At 30.4% G+C, this 6,178-nt stretch overlaps 2 long non-coding RNA genes across 2 annotated transcripts; one reads left to right on the top strand and one right to left on the bottom strand.

Annotated features, from left to right (window-relative positions):
* Positions 1-1,630: 1,630 nt before the first annotated feature.
* LOC132720732 (uncharacterized) lies at positions 1,631-3,363 on the top strand. Its single transcript, XR_009624381.1, has 3 exons — positions 1,631-1,788; positions 2,167-2,276; positions 2,597-3,363. It is a non-coding gene; the product is annotated as an uncharacterized LOC132720732 (long non-coding RNA).
* An 861-nt stretch (positions 3,364-4,224) lies between these two features.
* Positions 4,225-5,830, bottom strand: LOC132720733 (uncharacterized). The gene is made up of 3 exons (XR_009624382.1): positions 5,569-5,830; positions 5,106-5,187; positions 4,225-4,777 (listed from the first exon to the last, which is right to left on the bottom strand). It is a non-coding gene; the product is annotated as an uncharacterized LOC132720733 (long non-coding RNA).
* Positions 5,831-6,178: the final 348 nt, after the last annotated feature.

Genomic DNA, 6,178 nt, shown 5'->3' with positions numbered 1-6,178 from the left:
AAATAATATAAAAGTAAAATGAATTCCAACACTATTAATAACACTTTACGACCCAAACATGATTATGAAAGAATATTGCATTAAAAAAAACGATCAGTTCGTCTCTTGAATCAGTAAAAATGTGCATGACTTGTGTATAGATACATTTTTTGTATGTCTTACACACATAATTTGATTATAGAGAAAAAGTTTAATTATTAATCTTAGAAGCGGGGATTATCAATTACATTGCGTCAGCAGTGCACACTATGTAAAGCGGACAGGCTGTATAGCGGAAACATTTCTTTTTTAGATTAGTTTTTGGTTTAAATCTTCTCTGAATACATTATCAGTAGAGATCATACTTGTTTAATTGATTATAATTAATTCTGATTCTAATTATCTCTAATAGCCCAAAGTCAAAACAAGTTTGCCACTTTACTAAGGGAGCCGATGTAGCGTGAAGCCAGCCTACCGGTTTTAAAATAGCCGATACCGGCAAATGTTTTTTTCCAAGTAAATAGTCTCCTAAAAGTGTTTTTCTTCCATGATCTAAAACTTGTTTATCTTTACTTTATAACAAATAAGCGGGTAACATGTACTGTTGCAGTCAGCACGCACTGTTTGGATTCAAACTAGTAACTGTTGGTGCGTTTCCACCAAGCTTAAGCTTATCAGTCAGGATGTCAAATATCATTGCTGTTTTTATCTTCTTTGATATTACATTACTTTGAACCATAGAAAGAGTGTTGATCAACTTGGATTCAACATCTGCAATATTTCTTTTCATTAGCTTCACTTGACATGCATACACAAGTAGGCATCAACATGTAAATTTTAACTGTAAAACACTGATATACCTATTTCTGAAGTTCATTGAAAACAAATACATTGTATACCTGCTTTTCAGAATAAACAACATCACGAAACATTACCATTACATGTTACTCATGAAATGTATTTTTCTTTATGATAATTTATTAGCGGCATCTAATCTACCTCAATACTAAACATCGTTAACGGAGTAACATTTATATACTCTAATAATTAATACAAGTTTATTCGTCCACAGCCTAATACAATATACGTATATGGAATATCATAATAAAATTTGGTCAGTTTGATTTAAGTTAGTTCTAAATTAGTTTGATTCAGTCACATGTGTCGAAATAACGAACTTCCTTTTAAATTTGGTTCCTAAGTTCGACACTCACGCCTTGGCGGGTAATTTAACTATATACAGGCTGTTGAAGGTCCAGTTTGAAGAACAACTTCAATAACTGTGTTTAAAAAGGTTAACAATAGCATAATTTGACAAAAATTTAGTAGTATTTTTACTGTTACGTAGGTCGACCTCTTACACGTTTCCCTTAGAAGCGACTTTTTAATGTTCAAATTTTCGAGCCACACTTAAGTACTAACCAATGTCAGCGAAATCGGTGCCTATGTGGTCTGATTTTTTTTCATGACGTCATCAAATGAATGATGAACGTAAATGTCGATTAAAATATCAGTTATAACGCTTAATTTTGAGATTTCATGATGTTTTTTAAATAAGGTGTCGAATTAATGGGTATGTCGAATTAAGGTGCTATTGCTCTAGGTCAATTGTGTTTACATTTCTTCAGGAAATAGGGCCCATAAGTCTCGTTTATTTTCACTTTCGATTTACCACTTCCGGGTACATCGGCAGACTTATTTACCGTTACGCATATAGGTAACCCGAAGAACTCGAGGGATATAGAAGTTAAATTTGTTTCGGTCCACTTCAGATTTGAAGGAATGGATAGCACGGGTCAAAAAATGCAGGTAGGTCAATTATCTGACGGAAAAACGAGGGATTTATAGAGTTTAATAAAACTAGTTTATTTTCGGATAGTGACAATTATTTCGGATGTTTTGTCAAGGTAGTGAATTCTAGTTGTTTAGCTTTTAGTATTGTTTTAAAACTACTGATGTGAGAAATTAATTCAAACCATTTTAACTTGTTGAAATAAACAATGAAGAAACACTTTAATTCTAGTGTATATTAAAGTTATACAAAATTCGGACATTGCACAGTAATTCGGATATTTTTTCCCTTCCATTTTATTCTTGTTCCTTTTTCAATTATATATACATGTTAATATGGTACCTAGCAAATTATGATTGATTTAAAAAATATAATATTTGATTAAACCATTTCAGATGTATAGACAAGGAGGTATATGACAAGTATAGAATATACAGTTGTTCAATATGGACCATTAATCAACTGTTTGCACTGCCTATGATCCTGAAATATCTATACATCAAAGGTAAATACATGTAAAATAATTGATTAATTTTTAGTTGAGATCGGAAAGATAAACAATTATCAAAATATATTAATAACTTGGATTTCACTGCATGATAATTGATAAGTAAATAAAACATTAAAAATAGTCATGTTTCACATTCAAGAAGATCAATATTTTTGACTGTTATATATTATGTGTTGTTGTTTATCTTTAATGTTTATTTACTTCAAATATGAAATTTTTCTGTCAATCATGACCAGCTTATTAAATGTAATGTAAATATCATTTCTAGTGTCTTACACTTGTAACAACATATTTATTGATTTTTCATTCTGCAGATAAAAAGGGAAAAGATGAAGGAGGATTTGTCCATGAAGACCTTTATTGCAACTACCATCTTCCAGTTCCTTAATTTGAGAATGATATCAGAGAACACACAGTTACAGTGAAATATTAGTTTAATATAAGCCACTGAGAATAGTCAAATGTACTTTCCTGAAGAAGATGAATGACATCCAGCACAAAAATCTTAATGTATAAAGAGTATGATTTTATGGTGTTTGACACTATGAACATGTTAATGTCACAATGATAGAAACAGAGTAAAATATCCACATTTCATTGCAGTTTTAAGTATTAAAACTAGATACTCTATATATACCAAAGCTAATAACACACCAGAGATAAGGTTTTTCATGGAATCACAGTATAGTCATATGACATTATGGACATTAAATGACTAATAAGTAAAGATTAGCAAAAATATTATATATCATCTACTACTAATATTGTGAGGTAATCATTGATAAGCTCACAAATTTGCATTCAAAGCTTTGATATCAAGCTGAACATTTTTCAATTAGAATATGATTTATAACTCTATGATAATTTGTTCATGTTAATTTTCAAAGTCTTTACATTTGTAAAAGGAAATATTCTTATTCTTGTATCAGTAGACATTGACAGTGTAAAGTTACATTGTCCAAATAACTAATAATAAATCCAAGCGTTTTCCTGAAGTTTTTCTTCCACTGGAAAATCAGTGTGATATATATGCTAAGCAGTGCACTATAAATTGTGTAAAAATAAAAGTTTATTAAACTTATGAACTGTTTTTTGTTTCTACAATTTGGCATAATATTTATAGCAGTGCTTGATCATAAGAGTTCATCTGCAAAATAAGTGTCACTGTGTACTTTAATTCTCTAACTGCAATGGCTAGATTGCTTGAATATGCAAGCATTGACTATATTAAATACTATGCATGTCATTTGAATTTTGTCTGTCCTGAAATCGAAACAGACACTATCTAAATAATATTGATGAAAAGTTCTTGACAGCTCTTCAATGACTACATTTACACATATGTACATGGACAGAAGTTAAAAGCATTGTGTGGTGTTTTTGTTGTTGTTTTTTTGAAACATTGACAATTTTGAAACAGTTCCAATGGGTATATTAATGTAAATCAGTGATGTAATTGTTTTGTATCAAGTGCAAACCCTAAGTTTTTCATGTATTGTATAGATAATTCACTTTTGGTCAAATGTCAACAGGTTCAATACATTATAAAACAGGTAATTTGAAACCCAAAGAAGTATATGGTATGTAATAACTACCCCTCTGATACTAAAATCTTCAAGGAATGCAGAATTGCAAGTCTTCTCCAATTAAGAGAGAGACTTGGGCTTACAAGGGCTAGCAAGCTAGTGTTTTGCTACAGAATACTCAACACAGATGAATTGCATTAATATTGTTTACTCAAGTATTACTACCTGCCATGTACAATGCAAATCATGGCTTTTCTAAGAGCAGTGAAAGGCTATAACTGGAAGGAATTTTACACATCTTGCCTCAGAAACAAGTTTTTCTTTGAGATGATTTTTATGATATTTAAATAATGGTTAAAGATTACATTACTTTTACAATTGCAGTGATCATGGTGATAATATGAAATGAAACTCAATCAAGATAGAAACATTTTAATGCTGAACATTTATCTTTTTACCATTCCTGTTACTTTACAAGTCTATTTATAACAAATTTATCTTAACTGTTTTGAAACTACATGATGCCTGGTTGAAACTGTTTTGGGCAGCCATTTGCAGAAGATAAATTATCTTTGAATAATTAAGTTAATACAAAGTTACAAATGACAGGTTAATTATTTCTAATAAAGACAGGTTATTTATTTCTAACAAAGACAGATATTTTGTTTAACATTTTTACACTGACATATATCTTTGAAGTGTCTTCAACCTTAGTTTTTATTAGAATACAAACATTCAGTCAGACAGTTTACACAAGACATGGAGCTTTAAGAAGCTTTAATTCAGTCAAAATCTGTAATGGACTGCCATGTCTCTACCACTATGTACTCCAAGACTGTGTATGGACATTTCCTTTCAACTATGCCTGGTGGTATCACTCACTATTTGACTTCTAATCTGATGGTGAACACTCCAAAATAAATCAAGAGCCATGACAAGTACTCAAGATCCAACCAAGAAATCACATACCTGTATATAAAGAAAATTTATCATGAGTTGAAAGCAATAATAATTGGTCAGCTATAAATTTCAAGCATTTTCATATTGTCATGAATAGAAAATAATGTTGAAAAGGAAGAAACACTTCTTGGTGTCCTAGTTTAACTAAAAAATATGACCCACTCACTTGAGAAAAATACTTTAAACAGTATTTAACATGAATTAACTACATATGCCATACTGTTTGTTTATTTAGCTATACTGTAATTATTTACAAAAACGAGAACATTATATGTAATACAATAATATTTATTTTTCATTAATGTAGTTTAAGTAGCTTTAAGTATATATTTCTTACCAAAACGATTTTACAGCAGAGCATGCATGTGTATTTACATCGGATACCAGTTCACGTCTTTCATCTCACCACTGTCCTCAGTCTAAATACAGGAGCAAAATATTTCATTGAATTTTATGACAATTTAAATTGGTTATATACAGCTTGACTGTTTGTGCTTTATAAAGATAATAATTATAAATAAATAATATTTTCAGTTGGAAGAAAATATATTCAACTAAAACACACTGATAATCATATTGAAACGTTTATCCGAAATATGCGCTGTCCGAAATTTCTAAACATTATATACTTCTGAGAGATAATCAGGTAGCGCTATAGAAAATTGATAAAATCAAATTCACCAGTCTGGTGTCAGATGCGAATGATGTTGTATCAAAAAAACAAATTTATTAGATTTACATGGAAATGAAAATATTACAACATTTATTGGGATAAACTGAATTTGAAATGACACACCCACCTGAAGATTATACGAAGTTGTCTTTCATTGATACTTGTTCACAAGATGAAACCATTTGCATTTCGTTACAAAACAAAAAACTCTGCCAATTTCCACATATCATTTGCTTTTCCATGTAAGTTTTACTTTCCCACCGGCATACAAGTATTACCCAATATAGATAAGCAATGTTGTTGATGTTTGTTTGTACCCGGAAGTGCAAAATATCGTGAAATCTCGCAAGTCACATGACGAGACTTACATACCCTATTGAAGCGTTGGTAAAAAATTGACTGTTTTAAAATGTTATGAAATTCTATTCAAACTTGTTCACGTGTTAGACACTTAACCGTCTCATACTAATATAAGCACAAATTTAAAACCAATTCTTGTAATAAACAATACTTTGAGGTTTTAATATTCAGAGGGGGGGGGGGAGAAAGGCGGGTCCAATTACAAAATGTACATACAATTTGTTTCTTGTATTTGTATTTCAACTACAACATATTTATCTACAATGGTGATATTTGAAAACCTGGTTTCGTGGCATTTGGCCATGTTTCTTGTCATTATGTAAAACAAAATAAAAAATATTTTTGTCTGAAGGTACTCTGATCTTTTATTGGATTGG

Source organism: Ruditapes philippinarum, unplaced genomic scaffold, assembly GCF_026571515.1.
Source record: "Ruditapes philippinarum isolate M1 unplaced genomic scaffold, ASM2657151v2 ctg17787_1_1_1_1, whole genome shotgun sequence".
NCBI classification, from domain to species: Eukaryota; Metazoa; Mollusca; class Bivalvia; order Venerida; family Veneridae; genus Ruditapes; species Ruditapes philippinarum.
Note: the sequence above shows the minus strand (reverse complement) of the source record. Positions and strands in the feature narration are given on the sequence as shown.